The sequence below is a fragment of the Argiope bruennichi genome, chromosome 7 (genome assembly GCF_947563725.1).
Source record: "Argiope bruennichi chromosome 7, qqArgBrue1.1, whole genome shotgun sequence".
NCBI classification, from domain to species: domain Eukaryota; kingdom Metazoa; phylum Arthropoda; class Arachnida; order Araneae; family Araneidae; genus Argiope; species Argiope bruennichi.
This window is the reverse complement of record NC_079157.1, coordinates 40,830,122-40,857,162: the sequence shown is the minus strand read 5'-3', so window position 1 is coordinate 40,857,162 and position 27,041 is coordinate 40,830,122.

The following is a 27,041-nucleotide window of genomic DNA, read 5'->3' as shown; positions in this document are numbered from 1 at the left end:
GTGACGAACAATTGAATGCAGTCCTCCATTTTTATGATATACCTCAAAATGAAACTTTGTGCATGTCTCTAAAAATCAGCAACTAAATTTATTTAACAACTTTCCAATCATATCAAACCAATAAAAAAAGTGCTCTGCAGCAATTACAGCTTATCAAAAATAAAATTATTTAAATTACATGAAATAATGCTAATTATATGAAGAAGGAGAAAATTGATCGCTGAAAATGGCTTATAAATTCTTATAATAAACTTTCAAGGTGAACCTTCAATAATCTTTTTTAAAAGCTTTTTTTGCAAACTGAGAAAAGTTAATGCTATGTATAAAGTAAAAAAATCGCACTATTTCGAAGAGCTTTTATGATATAAGTTATCATAAATTTGTGTAGTTTCGTATAGTTTCATAAGTTCAATTTACGAGGAACATGATTATTCTTTCTATGATCATCTTGAAATTTTACATCAGATCCGCGAATCATGACGATGCTAGAACTCATACGTCGGTTCCAAATTTCCATGTCACACCAACCATAGAATGTTTGATTGTCTACTTAAAATTCAACGTCTTTCATAACGGATTCTTGCAGAATTTTGATTTTAATTTTGATTTCTGCGAAGCAAAATGCGAAATATTATCATTTATCCATCATGATTTAAACAGCAGTAACATTAAAAAATTTCGCAATAATTTTCCTTTTGTTGCATATTTTGCAGATGAACTAAATTTATTGAAAAAATATCTGTCTTAAGATATTAAAAAGGTAATATGAGACAAAAAAAACCCCCTAATAATAAATAAGTGATAAATCAGTTTTTTTACATTAAATTATTGCAAAGTAAAATTCGAAAACTGACGTTATAAAGATAAAATAACATATAAAAAATACGATTCAATTCCATAAAATAATTTCCAACCTAAAAAATTAGCTTGATAAAAGTTAATTTAAGCTTACTAATTTTAAACTCTTATAATATTAAGATTTCCTCAGTAGCTTCTTGAAACTTGCTGGTCACCTTGTCATGATTTTAAAATATTGAAATAAATAGCATTGTTTGTGCCGTTCGTTATTTTTCCTGAAACATGGACTTTTTTGTTAATTACACAAAGAATATCTTATTTAAAACACATAATAAAGGCTTACCAAATTTATGACGTATATGCTTCGAAACTTATAACTCACGGGTATTTTTTCTGCAAAATTAATTTTTTTACTTTGTAATTATAGACTCCATAATAACAAAGAAAGTTTTACGATGTTAACCACTATTACTAGACTGCATTTTGAATATCGAACAACGGCCTGATTAAATCTTACAATTTTGTGTGATATGATTACTATCTGAAGTAAGGAAGAAAAATTCCTGTTGTTAAGTAGCTTTCTTTTATTAACTATATGGCTTAGAGCAATATTTAATGCAGCAAACAATTTGAAGTGCTTAATATCAGAATTTTAATTAAAAAATTCTAAAGATTATAAAGGGATATAATAAGAAAAACAAAACAAAAATAAAAACGGCTAATTATGGCAAAACTATTTCAAATTAGTTAATAAGTAACAAACAGTTTTTGGTATCCTAGAGTGTGTATGCGTCAAGGGGATACTTCAGATATGTTCAGAGATGAAATCTAAAGGCAATTGTACTCAATTCCTCTTTGTTGTTTTGACCTACCTTTTTCTGAATGACAAAGAATGGTCAATTTCTGGTTGGTCTTTTCACACACAATGTCGTTAGCGAAAGAGGGGAGGGGGGTAAATATATGAAACAGCTTTTGATTATTATTCTGCGCAATCCACTGTCCACTGTGAATGTGAGTACTTGGTTAGTTCTTTTATTTAGAAGTTCAGTTCTTTTTGAACCGTTCATTCTGTGAACGATTCATCTGTAATTTGTACTGCTTCCTTTAACCTTGAGGCTCACAACACAGTGTTGGCCTTAACAATGCACATCTGAAGTTTTGACAGCAAGAAATAGGTATTTTTGTACGAATGTTAAGAGCTTGTAATATTTTTTCTTTACTTCTTGTCCCTGCGCAGTGAAATGTTTCATCGAATGTCATAAGTAAAAATAGGAAAAAAGATTTCATTTTGGATAGAAGAAATTGCGTGTTGAAACCCGATATGTCGATTTGGACAGACGAGATGAAGTTCTACACAGAGATATATCACCGAAACGTACCTTTATGTTCACCGACGGACATTGCCCAATGTAGTTTTATTGTTCAGCATTCCATTAGTCACTTAGATTTGGCTCTGAGTAAATCTGACATATTTTTGAGTCGCTCCTGGAACGGAAGTGAATATGCTGGCTTCTGTTACTTAAAAGACTTTATTAATACTGAAGAGGGTTGTAGAAAATGTTTGACACCCAGGAGAAAACTTTTATATACTCTACATTTGGACCTCCCCAGAGAAAGAGAAATACATTTAAGAAACAGACTGGTTGATCCTAAAAATGTAAGTTGGGATTTTAGAATTCCTCACATAGGCAAAATATCCATCTCAAACAATTGGTATATTAATAAATTATGTCATTTTCTTGAACATGCTTGGAATAATGTTCAAAATAAAGTAAAGTTGTTAAGTTGGTTCTTAAATTTCAATGGATTAAGTCATGAACTTCGTTTCAAATCAACTAAAACTGTAACTTATTTTATTGACTGCCTGGATCCTGGAATTAAAGATTTGGAATTTATAAAGAAAGGTTTCACAAAGTTAGATTTCACACGTTGGTTGTTATTATCGCCTGAAAAGCCAGGAAGAGTGAAAAAATTACTTTATACAGTAAATCGTATTGGAAGAAAATCGTGTTCTCTTTGGATTAATCATTTTTTAAGAATCTGCCTTTTGCACGAATCTTTCATGTATGTTAAAGAAATATTACAATTCATAAACTATCCGGTTTTCAACAATCAATTCTGTCACTTTTTATTGGCAATCTTTGGCATGAGGTAAGTACGATTTTATATTTTAACTACATTTTTGTTTTTGTTTTTTATTTCTAATTTTTTTTGTATTAACAATCAAGTATAATATTCTGTAATAATAATAAATTATTAAATGAAAATTATTATCTAAGATAAACATGAAAAAAAAAAAACTTTTTTTGCAAATAAATATTTGAGTTTGATTCAGAAAAATCTTGTTTGATTAAAAAAACATTCTTGTACCAATTTTTAAATGTTTTTTTTTAAATTTTTATTAATTCCATTATTTTACACGTGCTCTGTTGTTTTATTAATCCCTATTTAATTTTAGTTTGCTTTAATTCTTATTCTCGAAATAACGCATATCATCTAATCTATTTATACAGAAATACTTCGTTCTTATTCGAAATTAATCTCAGTTTATTTCTCTTTTTATTGAAAGATTGCTAGATTTTATTTCATAAAATCTTTTATTTTAAGAAACAGTTTTAGACAACAGAAATCAAACGAAAGTAGAAAATTCAAAGACTAAGCAATTATTCAGTAATTTCCTTTTTAAAAACCTTTGTATGATGGCAGAACAATTCATTATTTCGTTCTTTAAGTTATGTTTGTTGTAATATGAATAATAACTAGTAAAAGTTCATGCAAATAATGTTTATGAGAAATAAATATGGTTTTTGCTTAATTCCTTGCAATATTTTGATGAGCGATTTTTTTAATGGAATAGTTAACTAAATAGTAGTAACTTTTCTGTTTCAATTTGTTTAGAATTTCTTTTTCATCGTTATTTCAACCTTGTAAATTTTCAGCTTTCACGATCATTTTCTGTAATATTTTGAAGTACATACAATTCCAACTAAGCAATAGTAATATTAATCGAAACTCGAGTTATTCTTCAGTTTATTTTTTCAAAGGAATTTGTAGAATTAACGTTTTGAATTAACAATTAGTTTTGAAGCAATTACTCTTCTCAATAATGTCCAATACTATTTCATTTAGTATATAAATGGAAAAATATGTTTAGATTTGGTTATTATTCAATTCTACGATTTTTTTCACTTACTATAAGAAGCAAAATATGATGTTATGTGTAATTATTTCTTTGCAACCAACTATTGTTTAAAAAATTATACCAATTTATATAATGAATTGGTGATTAGAAATCATCTCTTTTTTTTATACTTTTGGATGGCTGAATATATTTTTTTTAATGCAAAATAGAATATTATTTAACCCACAATTTTATTTTTCGAAATTTTTATATTTCATGGTCATTTCTCCATTTTAATAATTCTAAACCTCGACAAAGAATTTTTTGCCTCCGGGACAGATATTAACATCATGCCTTATATCATGTAACTATATATTTTTAATAATTTTGGAACTTTAACAATTGACAGAAAATTTTAACAACTGTTTTGACATATTAGCACTTTCTTTTTTTTTAACCCCATAGAATTGTCATATTTCAAAGTTTGCCTGCTTTAGTATCCATTTAAACGTTAATTTATATAAGAGTTAGGCATTGAAAAATTCTTGCATCTAGAGCTTGCATCTATGTTTTAAAGAATTTCTTTAGAAATACATTATGTTTCCTAGTATACCCCAATTCCAGTATCCTAGTTTACCCTAATAATAGTCCATTCCTTCATAAATGCTTAAATGTTTTGAAAATACACCAAGCTTTATTTAGCACTTTATAAATTGGCCGATTTTATTAATACCGATCGAAATCAATCACAATATTGTTAGGTAAACAAATTCAATTTTCTCATAACGCAAATACATGAGTACATTCTGAAGGAAACAAATAATATTGAAATAAGTAAGAGTTATAGAAACATATAATACAATCAATTTTGAAATTTAAAATGTATTGCACATTAGTATATGGCAACTAATTTTAAAAACTATTTTATACTTACTTATTTAAATACTTTAATAAAAAATTATGCATTTTTTATTGTGTATTTTAATAGAAAAATTATTAATACAATGCATATAGACTTCAGCAAAACTGTCAAACCAAGTGCAAACAAAAAAAAGTTTCTTTATAATAATAATATAGGAGGAATGAGATTTTGAATAAATGAAACTAATTTAAAAGGTATTTTTTTTAATCTGATTTAGGCTCTTCAGAATAATTCTTCAATTAATGAAAAATATATTGCAAATTTGACAGTAAAATTGTAAAGTATGTTTGACACAAAATTTTATTAACATTTCTTCCTGTTGGTGTGAAACGAGAAAATAAGCAATTAAGATCTATTTCATTCAAAATATATATATCAACATTTAACTGAATTTCAGTAATTTGAATTGAGTAAGAATTTTTGAAATATATTGAAATTAAAGATACCATTCGCAAATCTTTGATGATAAAACAAATACTGTTTTTGAAAATAAATAAATTAAAAATTAATACGATTTATAATTTTTTTGAGAGAGCTCAGCAAATAGAAATCCCAACTCCAAAGTCCCTTGGAGACTTAGTGTCTGTGAAAATTTTTGACAATTCTCAGAAAATCGATTTTTACCCCACCCCTGATTTGAGAGGGACAAAGGATATATTCCCCCTCGTCCCCTTTGAGGAAGCGAACAGCCTTTGAACCCATTTCGAATGGCATTCTAACAGGTGCTTCAATAGACATCATCTGTCAATGTCAATAACTGAGCACCAGAAGAGATAGCTTTTCAACAACACTGGTCTCACGCTTGTTGGACCATGGAATTTATGGCGTCGAATATGTCACTTGGATTAAATCAGATTAGTAATCGCATCATTAAAATCTCCCACCTAGATTAATTTTATATCTGGCATGTTAGCTAAATGATTTAATTTAAATTCGTTATTTTCCAAAAACTCGAAAATAGCTGTTGTTGCCCGAATTTTAAAACCTAACTCTGATATGTATTTATCTTAAAATTTTCCGCCTGTTCCGCTTATTGGTAACCTGAACAAAGTGATCAAATTTATGCTTCTCAAAAGCATGGACAAGTTCAATGTTAAAATGTTTGACCTTTATATGCTCATCTAATCTGATTTAATTGAAATTAATCTTTTCCTCAAACCTACACATTATAGCTGCCATTCCAAATTACAAGGTGGAGGTTGCGTTATTCCTTGAAACATCCCGACATTGATCTTTGCCGTTCATAAATTTCTAACACGAAAAGAAACAATAGTTAGTGAAAAAAATAATTTATCGTTCAATTTTAAGGTTATTGTTTAGTTCAAAATTTGTTACTATGTTTTGTATATGGATAACATTTTTATTTCACCATCATATTCTTCGAAAATTCGTGTTTTTATAGAAACATTTTCACGGAAAAAAGTTTTTGTCTTGTTTTAATTAATAGCTATGTTATTTTTGACAAAAGTTTGGCGATTTCAAATGTTCTCATCATAAATATAATTTTTTAGATTTTTTTTATCAATAGATTAAGTTTTTCTTAATATCTAATTTATCAATAATTTTCTTAATTTCTAATTTATCAATAGATTAAGTTATTATTTTTATGAAATAAATTAAATAGTCAAATATATCTTTTTTTTTTGATGAATGCATTTTGTTAAAGTTATGAAAAAAGTTAAAATAAAATTTTTATTTATTAAAATAAATTTAATTAGGTTTCTTTCAACATAATCTTTTCTGTCTAATTACTTTTTTATTATGAGGGGTGGGACATAGATTTTTAGTTTACTAATACAGAAATGTTTACTGCCAAAAATTGGAATTTTACGTCTCGGCGTAAAAATATTTTGAATAATTTCTATTAAAAAACTAGGTGTGATCTTCAGTTCATAAATGCAGATATCTTTGTATTCATTTTGCTCTTTTTTAATTAGTGAAAGCGTGCAGAAAAAACTGGAGGAAATTCTGAATTCCAAGAGTATAAGAAGACGATCTCTGCTGATACACTTGTATTGGAATTATCGAATGCAGGCCTTACAACCTCCTGGTCATCTAAACACTTCATTCAATTTTTCTGCTGCCCGTGAAAGCTTGAGGTTAGTGTGGAATTCAGTTCCAGACAGTTTAATAAGCTTCAAGGAGATGCAGGCAGTTTTTAAAGATGTTGTCGGGCCTGAATCTGTTGTAGACCTTTACAGCTTTTACTCCAATGTCGTCCAAGAATTCCACTCAGATGCTGAGCCACGGACGCTGGAGCACTACTGCAGAATTACAATACGCAGAACTCTTTACGAAAATGAACGTTGGCTTCCAGAAGGGATCAGGAAAATAGGTCTGCCAAGAACCCTCGAATCATTTTTAAATCTTGATTATTAATATATATCTACATATTAAAATGCTTGATTTTATAAGACGTGTTTGATTATGGTATTTGTGAATATATGGTATTTGTGGTATGTGTGAGTTTAATAAAGGATTTTTTTCATTTTAATGTCATTTTTCTTAATATTGCATTTAAGAGCTTGTGCGCAGGATTAAACAAAAATGCTTTATCGTATATTAGTATTAAAACTTCCAATTATGCTTGTACGTACAAAATATTTGAAATCATTCAGACTCAAAGTATTGTTATAAATACTTTTCTTTCAATATTTGCTAACTAAAGACATTTTTAAATAGTGCTATCATGTTTGAGAAACATAAAAAGTAAAGCATCTCCAGTAAATCCATTAAAATATTTATCATTTTGCATGATTATTATTTTCTTTTAGCGTAAATTGATGGGATTTTTGTTAATACATGTTGCATATTTAATGAAATACTTTGCGTGCAAGCAAACTTTGTCGTCATCAATTTATACGGAATGTTTAGTTTTTTTCCCACATATATTTGGGTTAATGAAAATTATTTCACTGATTTAAAAATTTATAATTATAAGGTTAAATGTTTTACAAAACTTTGTTTCAAATAATAGATTTAAGAAAATTTTCTTACGTTAGGGAGAGTCTCATTTGATTAACTTTCGAGGTCGGTTTTAGCTGTTAAATATCCTATAGCCCCTTAATATTTTCCCCCTTTTAAATTACTGGAGACTTACTCATCTGTGTTGTGATGATATAAATTACATTTTGGTTGTAAGCTAGGTACGAATATTTTGTAAATGAAAAAAAAAAAAATGCAAAGAATTTAAAGGTAGACAAATTAAGTCTTACTTGATTTTAAACATCATATTTTGAATAAAATATCAAAATTTTCTTTAGTTCTTTTATATAATTAATGAGTTCTATTTAATAACTACTAATATTTTCTCTAGTGATTTTTTGAAACCTTTCCAAATGTATTTATTTATTCTCAAACTCCTCATCCAACCGCAAATTTTTTTTAAAAAAATCAATCCTTATTACTTGGCTTATACCACGTATACATTTATTTCAATTAAATCTTCAGCTGTTCCGGCGTTATATATTATCAAGAGAAATAAGTACCTGATGCAGATTCAACATCAGAATAGGGAAAAATGCTAATATTTTCTTTTTATAATCTGTTCATTTACAGTAAGAATGATATATAACTTTATCGTACAGGAAAGCGGCATAAAAATTATTTTGAAAAATCTTTCAGTCAAGCCACCCTATTCGGTGTGAAATTGTTTTCGAAGAAAGACAAACGCAGCAGAGGCGTAAATTTAAATAAAATAATATTAATTCACTTAAATTAAAACTACGAAAAACAGTTATATAATTTATTATTTATAATAAATTATAAATAATAATAAATAAAGTAAAATAGTAAATCATTTATTAAGTAATTACTTATAATCACTTATTTGCTAAGAAATCACTTAATTGCTAAGAAAAAAAATAGTCACATATTTAATTTGTTCTAAAAATTAGGATTCATTTATATCACATTACTAGAATAATGCTGCATTCTTGAAACAATGTCTTATATTTGTTTAAGGCTGATATTCACACATTTGATAAAACAAGAAGATTAATTTATTTTGAAGTAGATATGAAATAAAAAATAAGAGCATTCAATAAAATAATAATCTTTCCTGTCTTAGACTTTCAACGAAAAACTTATTGGGTAAATATGCCTTTAATGTTTTGTGATTTATTTTTACGTTTAAGAAATGCATGCTGGCACTTACTGTAATCATTTCAAAAGGATAAAAAGAACATTACAAGGATAAAAAGAGACTTCTAGTATGATGGCATGACTGCTGTCTGAATTGTCCGCTCAGCAAGAACAAATTCGTTTCTACAAAAGCTTTGAAAATAATCGTGTATGGACATTTTATGTTAACTTCAAAATTCCTTCCGCATGCGTAGATTACAGAGCAAATTCAAGCAAGTTACGACGCTCATTTTGCTTGAAGTTTAACACCTGTAAATGCCAAGTTATATAGTGAGATTGAAAATACATGTAAATCGAGCAAAACTCCCTAAAAATTCTTTTCGACCCGATGTGCAGCTCAATAGAAAGGTCACAGGAAGGAGAAAAGTACTAGAGCAATTATATAAGTCGAAAGTAGAAGTTCTACTTGCCGAATTGAGAAAAACAAAATTTTTCATGCGAATAGACAAATTTCTTTTTATATAAGAATGAAATGTTTTACTCTGCATAGTTTTCAAAATTGCTTTGACGCATAAAACATATTAAATGTGAACGAAATGAAGCGCGGAGATAATTTGTACACTAAATAAATCCCAGTATCTGAAAAGATTTTCTCCAAATTTTTATAATAATTAATGTGAAACATAAAGGAGGATCCTTGGATATTAGTTAAATGTTTAATTTATGCTATTTTTAATTCTATATACCCATCTCTGTTAAAGATTTTATATTTGATGTGTCTATACCTATTAATTAAAATTGTTGCAAATATTTAAACTGCTGTTGCGAGAATTACTTCTAGCAATGCTTAATAAATATTTCATTGATTTCAAAAAATGTTTAGATAAGTATAAATGTCTTTGGTATAATGAAATTTTCCAAATGCTTTGAGAGCAAAAAATTGTTTTGTGCAACTTATATCCGCAATATGACTAGAAATAAAATGCAATTTGTGTTTTATAATACTTCATGTAAAAGAACCTTTACATTTAAAGTTGTTACATAGTTAATTTTTTCCCTTGAATAACGATAAGAATACCTAGGAAGATGAAATTAAATTAATACAAATGATTTAAATATAATAATTATCAATATGATTTAAATAAAATAATTATCAATATGATTAAAATAAAAATATTAAGCTAATTGATAATTAGTAACATTAAAATGTCTTATCAAAACAACCAAAGAATCGAAAATTACTGAATAGATAAAATGAAATTTATTATTCAGAAAAAGCATTCTCGATTATGGCAAACTATTTCATATTACACTTAATTTTGTCTAAATATTGCTAAAATAATTCGATAACATTTACAACTCAAAGGGCAAGCCTACAATTGTAAAACTTTATAAGCAACTAGTGTTAAAATTTCTTTTCGAAGTAATAATGTTTTAAAATTTAAAACGATTTTCATTGTTTTAAGGATTTAATTGAAGTTTAAGAAATACGAATTCATCTGCGTATAAATGTTATGCTTACCTTCTTTATATTGCGTAAAGTCGATTTTTTAAAACTGAATTTTTATGTTAACTGATTCGGGAAAAAAAAATCGCTTTGAGTTTTCATATATATCTGCTATACATATTAATTGGCTAAGGTGACAATCAAAGACAAGTGAATATTTAAATTTTGCATTTCATAAAACAAGCCATATAAAAAATATAATAAATAAAAAAAAAATTATTACCTTTCAAATCCTGTTTCATTCAGACAAATTTCTGTATTTGAGTGAATGTTTTATTACATTTATATTTATTCACTATTTAATAAAAAAAAATTATACCTTCCAAGCTTTTATTACATTCTCAGAAATGAAAGGATCGTGCATACAAACAGAAAGATTTAATAGAAAACTTTTTAAGGCCCAGATTTTTACTATGAGATTTTCACGAGTCACCAACTTCAGAGCTCTCAAAATCATTAAAATCCGTTTCTGCAATTACTTATCTCTTTACAAAGACAAGAAAACAAAAATGACAGATGGAACTTTGGTTAAAAGCAATAAAATTATATTTGAAGATTGTCATCACATAGTGATTAAAATTCTTCTAAGAAATCTTGTCTGAACATGTAAACTAGATTACTCCAAATGCAAATAGTTAGACGAACAAAAATTGATATATAGTGCTGTGATAGGAAAAACTAATATATATTTCAAATTTGGATTGACTCTATCAAAATTGGTCTGAATATTCGGATGTAATAAATCAAACCCATAATAAATTTCTGGAATGCAATTTTCCTGTGCTGTCTTGTGAAACGAAATTATACATTATATCCAAAATCCAATGGGTTGAAAATTAGAAGTAAAAGAAAATGGTTATCATTTATTTATTGTTCATTAACTGCGAAACTAAAATGTTAGTCTATATATTATTGACCCGATCTCAATAAGGGGAGAGTCGGCCATCTAACTCTCCGACCCGCCACTAAGGCACTAGGATTTAAACCATAAAAACTGAATGACCGGACCGTCGCAACAGCTACATTGGTGGGAACAGTGTTTGAGTCCTAAGGGCCGTCACCGGCCACGGTACAACCCTCCCCGAAGGAAGTACGTCCCGTCATCACTGGAAAGAGTCAGATCCCCCCCATTAGTGTACCCTCCAGGGTGGCGAGATCCAACCACCATGCCGGAAACATCCTCATTTCGAGGTTCACCCACGGGGGAGGGTCAATAAAGGGAGAGGTAATACCAACTTATAGATTTTAACTTCTCTTTTGAGATTTTCACAAATATTGATGCGTTAAGGAATGTAGAGAAATTCGAAATGACAAGGGATTATTTTCACTGTGTTCGAAAACAGATCTTTACCACTGATTTTTCATGAATTCTAACATGAAATATATTTAAAGCCAGCCTGTAAAATATAAGCTTTCAATAACTCATATTTTCAATTTTAGATTGTCTAATGCGATGCTTTGACATAAAATTGACATTAAATTGTAGCTTTAATTCATAAATTTTCTTCAAATTGATCTTCCTTGGGAATGAAAATTTTCAAGAAATTTATTTTTCGGAAATAATTTAGACTGAAGCATTTTCTTTGCATTTGATATTATTTGTGTTGTTGTTGTATGTGGTTTATTGGCGCAAAAATTATATTTGGTGCAAAAGTCATATTTGGATATACTGCTCCAAGCATACGATACAGATATTTAAAACAATACGTTTTTAAAAGAAAGTGTAAGAAATTTGAACCACATAAAATATGTCGATACAAATATTAAAAACTATATTAACGTAAGACAATAATTAACATAAATACAAAATAATCATGTAAAGAAGACGCATTTAACATACGATATTATTTGTGGTTGACATCAATATTTATGGGCGAGATGAAATCGTACGGATAAAACTTAAGATTTCTTGATGTAGATAATGAGTTGTCAAAGTTTATGTTATTACTTGAATGTTTTAGAATATGACTGCCTATTTTTAAGTAAAAGCTAGTGAAGGGTTTTCCAAGAGCATAGTAATAAAGATTTAATTTCAATAAATGTTAAATAAATATATCTCATTCTTAATAAATAATTTTCGGTATGATAAATAAGAATTTGCTTACTTTTATTAACTGAGACAAAGTAATCATTTTTTCCCCCACACTTTGTCTGGCGTATTAGTCATTGAATATTGCTGCTCCATCATAAACTTAGATTGTCACTTATTATAATCGCATCATTTATTGAGAAAATCATTATCAGTGTGTATTTATTCTTGTATGCTTTTTTTATTGCAACATTGTAAGAAGAAGTCTTAAATTTCTGTAATTTTCTATAAATATGTGTCTCGTTTTTTTATTAGTTCGTATATGAACAGAAAATCTGAGAAGCCCAAAAGACCTTATTTTATAAATTTTAACATGTTTTGTTTCAATCAAAATCAGATAATGCTTAACATTTAAAATAGATAAATGTCAAATGTTACAAAAGAAAAAAATTCGGCTGAATGTCGGTTGATCTATTTATTTTTTCTGTATACAAGAGATAGATAAAAATTTAACAGGTTGACCGATAGAAATTTCCTATTTCATTTGTAACTTAAAATTGCAACGAATTGTGAGCTAGCTCTCTTCTGAAGAAGAAGACTCTAAACAGCCTCAAATTGGAAAATCATAATTTCAGATGTGCTCTCGATATAAAAACTATAAATAAAAGTCAAAATTAAAAAAAGAATATAAGTGGATAAACATGCGCTAAAGCATGATAGGAAATATTTTCACTTTTCATATCTGCTGTATAACAAAGAAATCGGCTTCATTTTGTACATTCCTCTGATTAAATTCGTTTGATATTTATAGAAAATTCAAATATTTCATTTCTATAAAATCAATTCTATATGATTTTTTTTATCTTTATAATGCTTTATTTCAATATTAAGTTTAATTTGCGTAGCCCATTAGGATCAAAGGACTAACTTCAGAGTTTAGAATCACCAGTATTGAAAAAGTTTTGTACAAATACTTCTCAATCATGTATACTAACTTTAATATTAAAATAGAATTAAAGCTTAAATTAAACTTCTTTGATGATTTCAAATGTTTTTCTCCAAATGTATCAAATGCAATGTTACCTTAAAAATCACTTTAATAAAATCTCAAGATGTATACTGATAAATAGTAGAAAAAGAAATTGCAATAATTGAAAGCTAATGCCAGCAAAGTTAATTTAAACGAATGTTTTAAAATAAAATCAAAATGTATTTATATACGAGTGTAAAAATATTTTTGATACAACTAATCTTTCTTTTTTTTATTTTCAAAGAATATAAAATGTATTTCTAAAAGCTTGCTAAATAATGGATGATAAGAAATCATTAATTGTATAGGAGACGTATAAAAGAATAATTTTAATTGATAAAAATTTCAGCAACACATCATGACTACGTATCCTCAGTTCTACGAAAAATAGTGATTTAATAAAAATGTAACAACAATTTTGATATAAAATCCCATTTTTTTCCTTTGTTGTTTTAAAAGCGGGTTTAATCTAGGCTGCATTAAATGGAAAATTACTGGGCCATAAAAACCATTCCTAAGCTAATTGAAGAAACACCAAAGAAACGGCGTAAAATTTATATTAATATTCTAACTGAACATTAAGATTTCTAATTCCATTAGGCAAAGAAATAATACTTTATTAAAAACATAAAAAAAGTATTCAGATAATAGTAATTACAAAAAGTTCTTCATTTTTAGATTTTTCCTTATTTTCAGTCAGAACTGAAATAATTCTTTCTGATAAACATCAGAAATACTTCATTTCAAATGCTTTGCCACATTTTAGAGATTTCATATATTATTGAATCGACTTATTTGTCAGATATAAGTCATTTTGGCATAACATTTTTTCAAAAACATAACAAAAAATTGTACTTACACTCATTTTAATAGATAATTTCAACATAAAAAAATTATTTTTCACGATTTAAATATGAAATAGAATTGTAGACCAATTTATTTTTTAAATCTTGTCTGAAAGGCAGTATTCAATGTTTCTTGAGTATTGTTGTACAAAAACAAAGTTACATGTCTCCTATAGATGGCTTATGATAAAAAGGTTTTTAAATTAAGCATTTTTTCGTAAAAATGATGAAGATATTATTGAATGAAACTAAATTTTAAACGGTTTCCAATTTTTAAAGATAATAATTAAATAAACATGCAAAAAGTTTTAGAATTTTGACATTTCTTTAAATATGCACATGTATGTATGTACACACACACACATATATGTGTGAGTGTTTGAATGTGTGTATTTGCTTAATTTCCAATAAGAGATCATATTTTTGTCCTAAAGTTCAAACCGCTTTAATTGTTTCATGAAATAGTTAATTGTGCGATTTTCTTCCAACATCAAAATGTAAAGAAAAAGGATTCTGAAAGAAAAGAAAAGGAATGCTGAATAGATGTGTAGTTTCCATGACGAATAGAAAATTGAAATTACAATATAGCGAATGTTACCAGATAGATCAAGTAAAGATTTTGTCTTTTAATAATACTTTGATGCTACGAGCTAATCTCCTTTAGAATGGTTATGTGCAGAATAAAAAAGAACATAAATAAGACATTTAAAATAACAAATCTCTAATGCCCATCCAAGTGCTGAACTTCTGTTCAATGATGGACAATGTATGCATGTATATACACACACATTATATATATAAATATATTATGATTATTTTTGAAGTAAAAGAATATTCACAATTTTCATGCTGATTTACAGTTTTATGTAACATAGAATATATTATTAGGAAGAAATATTTCTGTTTCCAATTACTTCCAATTTATCATATTTTAGTACAATTTTCAATTTAATATGTGAACCCCTTTAGATTAAGAAGGGTAAATTTAAGCATTTAGAATTTTCACTTCAAACATTTCCTAGAAATTTTTATAAAAACAAATAATAAATTTCAAAATTCAAATGAATTTTATTTGACAATTCTTGAAAAACTTTCAAATATTACATTCCAAATAAACCAATGCAATGATACATTAAATATCATCCAGACAACTGTAAAAACTGAGTCGCATGAGAGGAAAAAAATATACGAAGAATTCTGGTGACACAAAATTATTACCAGCAACGAGAATCCAAAGAAATTTTTAAAAATAAAATCCCATTGTCCAGCAGCAGAATTTTACAAAAATCCTTTTAAATGGAGATATTTAAAAAGGATTTTTGGGTCACCATTTCGCTTCCTTTTATCTTATTCCGCATGATATATTTGCCAACTAAGTTTATCTTGAATTCTACTAGAAAAATAAATCCAAAATACGTTTATTAAAACTCACATCATTATATAATAATAAAAATGCAATAATTTTAAAACAGAATAAACGCAAGTGAAAAAACATATCATTTAAAATAATTTCAATAAAGTGGGAAATAATCATTTAAGAAAAATTTAAGAAAAAAATGAGTACTTAGTATAATTTACATTTTTTCTGGTCATGAGGACCATAGAAATCTTGTTTAAAATACATTTAAAAAAAAGTGTTTAAGATAGCACAACAACAAATCAGAACTTGAGCAAAAATATATTTCATTAATCTATCAGGATATTTTGATTAATTAGTAAAATTAAAATTTAAAATTATCTCTTATGGAAAAAATGGGAATGTCAGGTATTTTGAAGCAACAGAATTTTACAATTTCTTAATTTTCAGTTATTTTGCCTTTTTATACCAGGACTAAAACCTACCTTTCGCGATTGACATCTAAAATACTTCAATTAGTACAGTTTGCTCTACATTATTGAGATATAATATTCTATACAATTTATTGACTTCTTTTTCAAACAAAACCAACTTTGTAGGCATAAAAAATATACAGTTTAAAAGAAATACTTTAATTTGAAAAAATAATTTCACCAATCAAAGTTAATAATCAGAATTTAAATTGACTTATTTCGCATGTTAGAACTTTCTTCTTATTTGATTTGAGAAGTCAATGTTTACTCTGCCAGAGTCTCTTGCGTATTGTACTATAGTAATTCTGCAATGCTATCTGCTCCCAAGTTATTCAAGATTTAAATATGATTGAAGTTTGAGTGACAGTTTAATTTTTCTACTACCTTCCGGAAGCCACTGTTCACTCGCCCAAAAACTCCTCTATATCGTTGTCGTGCAGTAATATTGCAACGGCCGCGGCTCAGCAACAGCATGGAATTCACCGATGGTGTTAGAGTATAAGTTGGAAATGTATCCAATGACTTTCAGATCTACAGCATTCTCGAAAATCGTCTTGATTTCCTGAAAGCTTATGAAATTATCCGGCCTTTAGCCTTTATAAACCACAGAAAAATTAAAAGGTCTGTTTTGATCACTAGGTGTGTGTAATCTCAACATTCGGTAATTCCTATAAAAATAAAGCAACAGAGTTCGTCTTCTTAGACTCTTACTGCGAAGAGCGTTCTTCAGTTTACTGTTATTCAAGGACCTTCTAAAAGAAAGAAAGTGAAAAATTAAATTCAGAGTTATCTGCATTTATGAATTATACATCTATCTATTTTTTCAATTCGAATTCAACAAGTGTTTCTACAGAGACACCAACTTTTGAATCTCCGTTTTTAATAAATAATATAACGGCAATTATCCCTTCTCATTTCAGAATTTAAAAATCACTGCAGAAAATAAATGGCAATTATATTCTGAAATATCAAACTTTCTTCTCCGAGATATTTCTGAAACTAAAGTGTAAATCTAATTGTAAAGAACACCGAAAGGGCATTTATCAAGAGAATATGCTACTTAGAACATTAATATATTCATTGTTCAAAAGAAATGTCTAGAAAAATATTATTTTATAAAATTTTCGCAAGAAACGCGTATTTTCGAAAAAAAAAAAACATTAGTAAAATGGTAATAAAATTAAGCAATATTTAGAAAAATCTATGAATAAAAACTAAGAGTAAGGAAATAATTAATTTCGATATAATTCAGAACTCCTTGTTCAGTTGAAAGTTGAACTAAAAGGTATCAAAATATATTTGAACTAAAATGCTTTTTAACTTGAATATGAAAAAACTGTTTCTTTTCTAAATAATTTCTGAATTATTTTTTAATACTTTATAAAAGGTCATTTTGAAAAGTCAATATTTAAAGTTTTTGATTAATCTCATATCCACAAAACTCATGATCGTCTCCCTATCTCTCTCTCATATATTATATTATATATTATATTATATATTTATATATATATATATATATACACACATGATATATAGATTTAAACATGGAAAATAAGGAACATTTGTTTTCGTCTCCTTCAAATGATTTAATATGATTTTATTTAAAATAAACACTAACTATTTCATAGATGTTATGAGAATCCTATTTCTTTTAAATTTTATAATAGCAACGATGTTCTATTTTATCTTCTATTTGCTTCCTTCTAAATGTAATTCTAGTTTTGAAAACGGAAATGGCAATTATTATTGATTTAGATTGCTAATGCTAAGTTCGTCATAATACTAAATTATACAAAATACTAATATTAATTTATACAAAAAATAGTAAATATAATCAATAGAATATTTAAAATAAATATAAAATATCACTCTTTTCAATTCCTCAAAAAAATATTGTTTTTACATTGAAAAATAGATTTTTTTTGTGTATCGTTTATTATTAAAATAAGTTTTATTGCTTTTATTTAAAATTCTAATGTCGAACGAAATCGACAGTTCTTAAACAATGGGTCTCATACTTATAATTTGCTACCATAAATTACATCTAAAACTTCTTAAATATGCATTTCTTGTAGAAGTATTCACTGATCATTATATCCTAAAAATTAAAACAGTAAAATATTTAAAAAACCAATTAAAAATCACAAATAGCAACATCAGAGTTTTTTTCTTCTAATACGAAATTTTTGATAACATTCTACGCCTTTATTTATCAACTTATACCTTTCATATATATGAAATATAGTTACAAGAAATTCCAAAACATTCGATTAAAAAGATTGTATTAAAAAAAGAAGCAAAATATATTTACAAGTAAACTTAAATATATTTAAAAGTAGAATAAATTAAAAAAAATTAAAATTTTGTAAACAGAAAATTTAGAAATGGTGATTTATGATACTAGTTAAAATGATATAATAATAGTTATACTTGCATCATGAAGACCAATCAATCGATATAAATATTAAGAAATAATACACGATCATTGAGCAAGTAGGCTTGTCAAGGCATATTGGCAAAGGGAAGTGTGCAGGTTTTATTTCTTTATCTTTTTTGCTCTCTCTTTAGTAAATTTTTTTTAAATATTACAGATATTCAGGTATTTTTTTTTAAGATTCCGATGCTTTAATATCCTGCAAACATTTTACAACGCAGGAATTCCCTTTTTTTCCGCAGTCGTAAATCCCACTATATCCCTCCATAAATAGTTTAAATGTTAATTTATCATTAAACCTAATCAAATAAAACTAAATGAAATCCGAGTTTACAACATTAGGTTATCACCTAAACTAGTTCAAATGAATTTAATTTCTTTTTTCTAAATATTACAATTTATCTTTTGCGATTTCAAATTAGAATGTGGAGAGGTTTTTAAAATTTGCAAAACGTCGTGATGTTGCCATATAAAGCCGCACAGAAAAGGGTAAAATATGAAAATTATGTCAAGGCTAGAGAAATAGATATAGCAACAAAGTCATAATTCCACAAATTATTTTGAAAATTGGCTGTCTAGTTCAAAATGTTTATGGAATATAAAAAAAACAAATATGGATAAATTTCCTGTGCTATTATCTGATTATTTGATTTTTCTTAAATACAAACACTTATTTATTAGGATAAGAGTAAAACAATAAATAAATAGAACACTTATCTTTAAAATTTTCCAAAATTTTAGAAAAACATAGTTTAGGGTGCATATAATGTAAAGTTTGAAATTAATAAAAAAAACTTTCATCTGCGTGTTCATATTTCTAATCATCGTTTTTGAAGATTCGAGACGCTTTACAAACACAAATGGTAATAAAGAAGAGAGAAAGAGGGAAAAAAAAGCTTCACATCAGATATTGTCTCTTAAAGTAAACAGAAATAATTTAAAAGAAAAATAATGTTGACTTAAGATCAAGAGAAAGATAGACATATGAAAATTTGTCAAATACATAATTCGAAAATATAATTCATGTAAACGAAAATGCTTTATTTAAAAGTATGAGTCAATAAATTATAATATCGTCATATATTCAAGTATTATACCTTGTAAAAATGGAGCTAGTGACGAATCAGTAAATTCTTGTATTTATTTTACTTATGTTTATAATTTCATCAATGTAAAACAGACATTTTTGAAAAATAATATTTAACTATTTTCTATAGTAAATTATGGTTATGAAGAATAGCTTCGACATAATTTGAAAACAAATTCAAATGTTAATTTAAATAAATCGTGAATTAATACTTTAGAAAAAAATATTTTACTGCGACATAAATACTTCAGAGAAAAAAAAATTTAACTATCAAAATGTAAGAATTATTTTCTGCAATTAATTTCTATTTTTTCTATAATAATTTTTGTAAAAGAATAAATATTGTCTTTTATAATATATCCATAAAATATATTTTTTTACTTTTACACCACAAGTCAGATCTCAGTGTTAATTGAATATTTAGAAAAAATTAAGCAGCAATAAGAACTTTTATGAAATAATAATGGGATATTAATCTAGCGACAGGATTTCACGCACAACAATTAATTAATTTTTCACTTAGGAAAAAAAGCTATAGCATATTTACCAAACCTTGTTTATTTCATTTAATAAAAATTCAATTATTCCTTACTAATTAAGATCAATCTGTGCAATACAGTAAATGGGAAATTGTAAATATAATATGGAATTGAACTTACTTCATTCCGAAGACGACCGCTGATAAGAAGGAACAAAACTCATGATTGAAAATGAGCGAATTTATGAATTTTAATAATTCTTCGACGTACATCAAAGAATGAAAAAGAGAGGTCACTATAAAACCATTTATCCAAAGAACACATTGGAATTTCCGGCCAACTCGATGGACTTGATAAAGCAGGTTTCTCACTCTTTCGACGTTTTTCTCAGGACACTCAACGCGTAAAATCTATTTTAACGAAGCACTGTTCCTTCAATCCAGAATGCACGCAGTCATACCTTCAATCCAGGATGCATGCAGTCCACAAAATGAATTATATTTTCATTTGGTAAGTAACAAAGTTTATGGCTCAAGGCATTGAAATTTATAAACCATTTTAAGAGTTTTATTTGTCTTCAACAGAATTGCAAGCATATTCGAGAAATTTGCATAATCTATCAAAATAGAAATTTTTGCAAATGTACAATTTTGCTATGGAAAGAATTCTGAAGTCCCACCTCAAGTTTTCTGGTTTTGAAGTTGATAACAAGTTTCTTTCTCTGCCTATGGGCAAGTCCAAATGAAGATTATAGAGCATTTTTATACCTGGAGTCAAAAACCTTTTGACATTTTTCTTGACTATAAATAAAATCCTTTGAATAAGAAAAAATAGGGATGCTCAGTTCCATCCCAAGATCGATTCAAAAATTTGTAAAAATCAGTAAGAGCCAAATCTAAACGAGAAACCGTATGATGAACTATATATATATCTATTTTGGGCAACAATCGCTGCAGTCGATAATTTTACCTTTCGGTGATACAACTCGGAGTAGAACAATACTGTTCCGTTGTCGTAATTCACAAATAAATAATTACAGGTAGTTACTTTCATCCAATAGTTTTGTTGTTTTCTTATCTTTATTTAAGCCACTTTCTTCTTAATGAGATATATTTCACTGCACTAGCCATTCACTAAAAAAGAAATTTTTGCAAAATTCAGAATGAGACCCTTTTCTTTAATGGGAGAAAAAAAAACGATAAATTAATACCAACCTGAGATGCGTAGTCGTAACAGAATACAAGGAAAATACTCGAGCAGACGAAAGAGCATACATTCATACATGTGTCCCTTCCATTAGGAACTTCTCTAACTGTGAAAAACCATACCTTAAATGAAAAGCGCTTACTTACTATTCAGAAAAATGCAATAATAATGAACGTCTCAAAGTTTGATACAGTGTATTGATTTTAAATTTCAATTCAGAGATGATTTGAAAAAGCACCCTAATTTACACGTAATAATATAAATGTTTCATATATATCTAATTACCTGAAATTTCTTTTACTTATTTTTTATCAAATTGCGAAATATGAAGTATTTATCAATTTTCGATATTTGGATTATGTAATGGTGAAATTAGATCATTTGTCAAATATCTACTTCGAAAATCTTTAAGTTATGTGAATTTAATTTTGCTTTCTTTTCTTTAATTATTTTCCATTCATAATCATAAGAAATATTTGTATGGGGATGTTGAATTCAATGGAATTATATTTTCTTGCTTTGCCTATGAAAAATTTAACTCAAAAATTTTTCTTCAATTTAAGTTGCTTAGTGAATAATTTTTTTAATCTTCCTTCTCTAAAGCAAAATTTATCATCATTTAGTGACATCAGCAAAAATTGCTCAATGACAGTTTTCACTTTTAAAGAATGCTTTCGACATAAATATTGGAGTCGAAGAAGGCAAACTCTCCTGAGCTCTGACAAAGGCTACGAGGGAGAAATACATGTTATTTATAAGTACCCTAAAATTTCGAGAAGGAAGACGCATAAAATTCCGACCTATTGAGCTGAAATTCCCATTTGCTTCAGCTTAAATACAAAGCCACCATGGCAAATATGTTCAGAAAAAGTACACTAATATTTTCTGACGTCACATGCTATCATGAATTATCTAAAACCGTTATCTAAAACCGAAATGTTCGAAAAAAAAAACTATGGATTTTGAGGAATTGATTCTTTGGAGAAGTAATAACGTATTTAGAGAAGTATAAAATTAAATTAAAATTTGGTTTTTGTGCAGAAACAACCACGGCTATTTTAGAGAAAATGGGCAAGCATCCAATTTTCATTAAAATATACAGCAAATGCATTAGATATAAAATAAATTTGGTCTGCAGGATTTTAATCATCCTATTCGTAATATGATCCAATCCAGTTCACAATTTCTAAGGCTTTGGAATTATCGTAAATTTTTATATCTCCAAAGACCGAATTGTTTTTTACCAAGCAAAGTCAATTGCATTTATTCGTCACCAGAAACTATCGAATGCTCCGTTTTCGTCTTTGACAATAAAAGAGTTCCGATGCACTCGCTACAATGCGGTTCAAACTTGTTTCCCAGGTTATAAGCTTGGAATTCCGTTATTTCAATGGAAGCCAGATTTAGGTAACCGCCGTCATCTTCTCTTTTTTAAGAAAGGGAAACGAGGGAATGATTTTCTTAAAGAATTGATTTTCTGTAGAACGTTGCTAAGTTTTTGACAATTCTGTGAAGCGGGCTCACTGATGCTCAAGTTCCTAAATTTTAATCCTTCCACAAAATAATGGATTTCACGAAATTCTCGGTATCATCATAGCTGCTCGTTTTAAAAGTCATATTGGTTTTGTATTTATTATATGACAAACTTTATCCTAATTGAGAAAGAAATTTTCCGGTGAAACTTCTGTGAAATTTCAGAATAAAGAGACGAAATTACTACGGATGTATTCTCTTACAGACGTTAACAACTTTGCACTCTCATTTTAAAGTGGAAATCAATTATTTCTGGTACTGTTATACAAAGGACAGTGTATTTACTATTCACATAGTTAAGGCGGTTTGAAGAGTAGATCACCAAACTCGGATACCTTCTTAACCAAAGAGGAAATTTTATAGTTTACATTGACAATTAGTTTTTCAATGACTGTTCCTAGTGATGCGAGCTGAGTTTATATAGGAAACAGTGATAAAGATTGGGTCTAAATTTAAAAGTCCTCTAAAATCCTATTATATATGCACAGATGCCACAGAAATTTTTATCTAAACATTGAATGAAATATCCTTAAAATCCAGTCGTTTTTAAGAAACTGTAAATTATCTGTAAAAAACAAAACATGGATTATTGTTTTAAACAACTATGAATTTTTACAGAGCAATGTTTATAAGAAAATGAACCGAAATAGTTAATATTGTTATTAATAATTTATCTATATATTAACTGAAAATTTATTAGTGTTTATCTTTCACGGAGAGTAAGAAATTACTTTTTATAATTTGAGCTATACTATTCTCTTCTTTTCTGTTGGAGTTAATAACATCACATAATCGATTGGATTAGTCAGCAAATCATAATAATGCCAAATTCAAGTAAATAATGTAAACCAGTTGCTTCAATATTGTTAAACTTAATTTAGAAGAAGATGTCGAAGAAGAAAAAAAATAATTTTAATTAGTACATAAATTTTAATAAACAAATGTTCTCTTTACTAATTTTATACTACATAAAATTTTGAAATTAAATGCGCTCAATAATATGAAAAATATAAAGAATGTTTGGAAAAGTGAACTTGATACTAACTAACATAATCAGACTGCACAAATTCTACATAAATTACGAAATATTTAAAATTGGAACCTGTAAAATTAAAAGAAGTTCCATTTAGTACAATACAGGATTTACTGCTGTCTCGGAAACCAGTCTTAGGAACCTCCGTGATTAGATATATTCATTTAAAATCAGAAAAAAACTATTGCATCTATCTATCATCCTCAAAGTCTTTGAAAATGCCCAGAGTTCTTTCAATTCCTTGAAATTTTTTCCTATGACATTATTTACATTGACAATTTGATTACTAAATAATCTTTAACATCAAGTCTTCAGCAATTTTAGGTTTTTAAATAACGTTGAGCTAATGTCCATAATTTGAATATATTTTAGTTGATCAAATGTAAATTTTTTTAAAAAAATGTATTTCAGAATTTCTTCTATTATTTTTAAGTAAATCTATTGATAGTGTCTTCCGGAAAGGAATAATTTTTAAATATCTTTATTCACTAAACTCAGGAATTTATAAACGGTTATCATCAACAAAATTATTCAATAATTAGAAATTTAGTTTACGTAAACATTCGAAGCCTTTTTTCTGGCTACATCTTAAATTATTCATTTAGCACTAACGAGCTTTAAATATTAGAATTTGATACGGCCATGTCACTAAATTATAATTATAATATTAGCATACTTATGGAAATAATTTTCACATTTTTTCTGTTTCTGCATTCAATTTTTGCACAAGAATTTGTTCACTAGTTTCTCATTTTACAACTACATGATATTTCATTACACACATAATCAATTTGATTACACACATCATGCTTCCTCGTCACTATCATCTTTTCACAATGTATTTAACCTATGTTCATTTTAAGGGGTGTTCAACGGAGCGAAACAACTTTTCACTATAATGATGGACGCTCCCTTTCAGTTGAGAAACCATGCCTTCAGGATAAACGGACCATCCATTGTTGGTGTTTTCTATTGTAGAGAGGTAGGGAGATATCCAATACACCCTGCTATGGTAATTAAGGTTCCTATGACACTAAAAATACCATCTGTACCTTTCAAACCAGTATCATATGTCTATACAGATCTAAGCTATTAGAAGTCCTGACAGCTGTTCGAGTTCCCATAAAATTCTAAAATTCTTGTACGAAATATTCCAAGAGCACATCCATTGATATTACTGAGATAATGCATTCCGTAGAAGGAGTGACCACAGCCGAAGCGTGAGAAATTTCAGTTTGAAGCTTTGTGAAACCAAGTTTCGAGCGTTTGCCTTAAAAATTGTCAGAAATTTTTACCCTAAAAATTCTTTGCATTTACAGAAGGTACATGAGATAAGGCATTGTCATTAAAAGTCTTTTTTAGCACTTTTTTTTTTCTACAACAAAGATGCCGATGGTCTGAATAGAATTGCTAAGAGGCAGGAACTTTTACTTGATATCAGAACTCATAGATAAATCAGCGTCATTATATAATACCATTAAAATCGGCAAAAGGAAAGCTTGGCTATGAACAAAGGATAGTAGAAAGGAAATTTTATCTAAAAAGCACTGGGATATAAAATTATTTATAACTTTTCTTTTTTTAAGATATTTTAACAAATTGTCAGAAAACAATAACAAAGAAAGAAGCAGAAGAAATCAATGAAATGTGCTGAATGTCATTTTTTTTTATCTCGTGTTTCGTCGTTTCTTTTTCAAAAATATCTTATGGTAAGATGATTATTTATATATAAATAACATAGAATTATAGAAAAAAGGAAATTTTATTATTACAAAAATTAGTTTCATTAATATAATTTCGATTCACTAATTTTATTCTCACATTCACAATAGCAAATATTTTGTGAAGAAATTTTAAATGGGGGTAAAAATAAACTTTTCGGATAAGAAAGGCATTTTATTTTTTGCCCCCTCCCCGCCAATCTAATTGCATGTAACCAGATTTTGCAAATTTCAGGAGATGTAAATTTTGGAAGCATTACAACACAAAGTTCTCGTATCAAAAACATTTTTCTTTGGAAATTAGCAACCAACTCATGCAATTTCTCCAGTTAAAACAATGTAACAGAAAATAAATTTTACCGGAAATGAATTTGGGAAATCCCGCATTCCGATGTGATTTCGTTGCTTAATGGAAACTTTCTAAATTACTTTGTTACTGCTGTTTTGTTTTAAAACTATTTCTTGCAGCTTAAAAATTATTGATTGGGTCTTTCTAAATATGGCCTTATAAATATTTAAAAATCAGTAATTTTGTATGAAACTATTTAATTTTTTTCTCTACTCCTTCTCATTTAGAAAATCCGCACAGATTTTCCGCACAGAGCTAAAAATGCGGCAATTATGCAGTAAGATCAATGTTCTGTTAAAGACTGACAAGGCATTAAAAGAATACTATTTTGTATAATGGATAGAAATTTACAATATTTTTTCTCCGGTTGATTTTAAAAGATTTATAGTTTTAATAACATTTCTACAGTTTCATCATAGCCTCTATGTCGAATAATTTGTAGTTAATTTTAATGCTGAACCCTTAGAGTTTTCAGAAGAAATATGTAAAAAAATTCGCTATTTATCCATTGGTGATTTAATGATAAATTGGATTTCAATATTTATGCATTGAACTTACAGTTTCTACTAGACAAAGCGTTTTCTATAAGATACGATTTTATATCTTCTACACTTATTTTACACTTTTCAATACTGGTAGTTTTAGAAAAAAATGTTATATAAAAAACCAAGCATATAAAATCATTATAATACTTCTAAATAAGTTTAGTATTAAATCCACTAGACAACCAAATGCTGACAGAAAATTTATGTTCAGCATGTAAAATTAATTCTGGCCAAAATTAATACTTCCAATTGCAATTTTCATGTTAGTATATAACTTATTTTTTAGTATAAAATATACAATGTTTGGAGATACGAAGTTCCCATATAAAAGATATAAATTACCTAACGAAATAAAATGAATAGAATTCATCAAATTGAACCATAATTGCAAGAGAGTGGCAGACAGCAGATGAATAATTATTTAAATTAATTCAACTTAAGAGTGCTTAACGTATCATTTCTTGAAAATTGGAATTATTAATTTTCTTA